Source organism: Octopus bimaculoides, chromosome 11 (assembly GCF_001194135.2).
Source record: "Octopus bimaculoides isolate UCB-OBI-ISO-001 chromosome 11, ASM119413v2, whole genome shotgun sequence".
Taxonomy (NCBI): domain Eukaryota; kingdom Metazoa; phylum Mollusca; class Cephalopoda; order Octopoda; family Octopodidae; genus Octopus; species Octopus bimaculoides.
Genome location: NC_068991.1, coordinates 2900028 through 2902480, shown reverse-complemented (window position 1 = coordinate 2902480; position 2453 = coordinate 2900028). Strand labels below are relative to the sequence as shown.

The following is a 2453-nucleotide window of genomic DNA, read 5'->3' as shown; positions in this document are numbered from 1 at the left end:
GAGAGGGATGCCAGCATGGCTCTGTGGGGTTAAGAATTTTTCTTTGCAACCAAACAGTTCTAAGATCCTCTCCAATTGCATGGCACCATGCACAAATGCCTTTTACTGGAACCACTGGTTGACCAATATCTTGTAAATGAGATTTTGTGGACAGGAGCCGTAGAGAAGTGCCTATTGTATAGACATATGTGTGATGTATGTAAGCATGTGTTTATATGTGTATGTGGGTGTGTCTTTTGTGTGTGTGTATGTGTGTGTTTGTCCTCACCATCACTTGACAACCGGTGTTGGTTTGTTTACATCTCTGTAAGTTAGTGGTTTGGTAAAAGAGATTCATAAATAAAGTAACAGGCTTTAAAAAAAAAAGGTATTGGGGCTGATTTGTTTGACTAAAAACTTTCAAGGCGATGCTACAGCATGGCCACAGTCTAATGACTGAAACAAGTAAAAGATGAAAGATAAGGGATAAAAGATGCTAAAGACACACTGAGAGAAGACGACACCTAATGAGGACGATGATGATGATGATGATGATGACGATGACAATAATGAAGATGACGACAACAATGGCGATGACAATACCAAGGATGACGATGATGATGATGATGAAAATAACGACAACAATGATGGCAATGATCTATCCTGGCAGTTGTCCTTGAGCACTCCAACTCAAGACTCTCTTTGCTACAGAGAATTTGATGAAATATTCAGGTGCCGCCACTGTGGTTTCCACCTTTGCCACTCCTGCGATAAGACAAGACTCAAAAGCATGGCCAAAGGAACCAATTATCATAACTGCTATTATCATTCTAATATTTTCTTTACTTTCCTATTTACACACTGCAGGTGTTGGCAATAGAAAAGTGTAAACAACATATTCTTTTTCTCATTCAGGTGTGAAAACTTCAGATTTAAACATGTCCCCCCACCACCACCACCACCCTGCCCGGAAGATATTGTCCATTCAAAGCAATGTAGATTTATGTATTGCATTCATTTGGTGCCTAATTGTATTAACTGCTGTTGCTTTTGCTGAGGCTGTTGTTGCTGTTTAGTCTTGTGCTCATTGTTTAGCCCTAGGCCAAACCTGATTCAACAGATCTTATAATCAAACGATTTCCATCTATGGCCATCCAGCTATTTTTTGGGTTTTAAAGAAAACATTGTTTCTAGGTGTGTCTTCGAAGGGTCATTATGCCAGTAATAATAATAATAATACATGTGAAGGTGCATGGTTCAGTGGTTAGAGCAGCATTTCTCAACTAGGGTTCCCTGGAACCCTAGGGTTCTGCAAAAGGTTCCTAGGGGTTCCGCAAGAAAGAGTAAGAAACACAGACACAAAAACATACATACATATATATGGTTTCTTTCAGTTTCCATCTACCAAATCCACTCACAAGGCTTTGTTCAGCCCGATGCTATAGTAGAAGACACTTGCCCAAGGTGCCTCACAGTGGAACTGAACTCGGAACCATGTGGTTGGGAAGCAAGCTTCTTACCATACAACCACACCTGCACCTAAGATTGCACCATTTAGCATATCCATCCTTAATTTCAAGACAGTAATTGGTAATCTGAGGCAGGAAACTGGAAGAGGTGGTAGCACATCGGACAAAATGCTTTGAAGTGTTTCTTTCAGCTTTTATGTTCTGAGTTCAAATCCTGCCCAGGTGAACTTTACTTTTCATCTTTTTGGGAGTTGATAAAATAAAGTACCAATCAATCACTGGGGATCAATGGTGTTGACTTGTCTACCCTTCCCCTCAAAGTTGCTGGCCTAGAACCCTGCAATGAACTAGTATCCCTCTTAGGAATAATGTGATCTCAACCAAATATATGCCACAGAAACCAGTCTTATGAGTCTGAGAACTTGAGAAGAAAGGTGAGTTCTGAGAGATTTGGCTTCAATTTTTGTCATGTTAATGAACTGGAAGAACCACCAGTAAAGTTGACCTCAATGGGATTTTAATTCAGAATGAGAAGGGCCCTGACTAAATACCACAAGGTCTTGCCTGTCTTGCTCAAGAACACATCATGCTGCTGGGAACTGAACTCACAGTCATGAGCCAAACACCCTAACCGCTAAGCCATGCACCTGAGCAGTAACTACTACAACCTAAACACCATTTGTAGAACTGCTTCCAAAACATCAATAGCTTGATGTACTCTGAGAGTCCCCTGAAGTACAATGTAACCTGTTATGTAAGTAAGTGAGGACAATTTAAGTTTTGTGTTCCACCCTAATTAAACAACCCTGGTAGTATTGGTGGTGGTGGTGTTGTTTGGGACGAAACAGCTTTAAAAGTGATGTGTTTATTATATTGTAATGTGTGAATGTGAAACAGAGAATGGTGGTGGTGGTGGTGGTGGTGGTAGTAGTGATGGTGGTGATGGTGGTAGCAGTAATGGTGGTGGTGGTGGTGGTAGTAGTGATGATGATGGTGGTCGTGGAT

The 2453-nt window shown here is 40.9% G+C and overlaps 1 protein-coding gene across 3 annotated transcripts in view; it reads right to left on the bottom strand.

Annotated features, from left to right (window-relative positions):
• The window catches only part of LOC106884061 (1-phosphatidylinositol 4,5-bisphosphate phosphodiesterase beta-4), a 127865-nt gene that overhangs the window by 75900 nt on the left and 49512 nt on the right, over positions 1-2453 (bottom strand). The window lies entirely within an intron of this gene.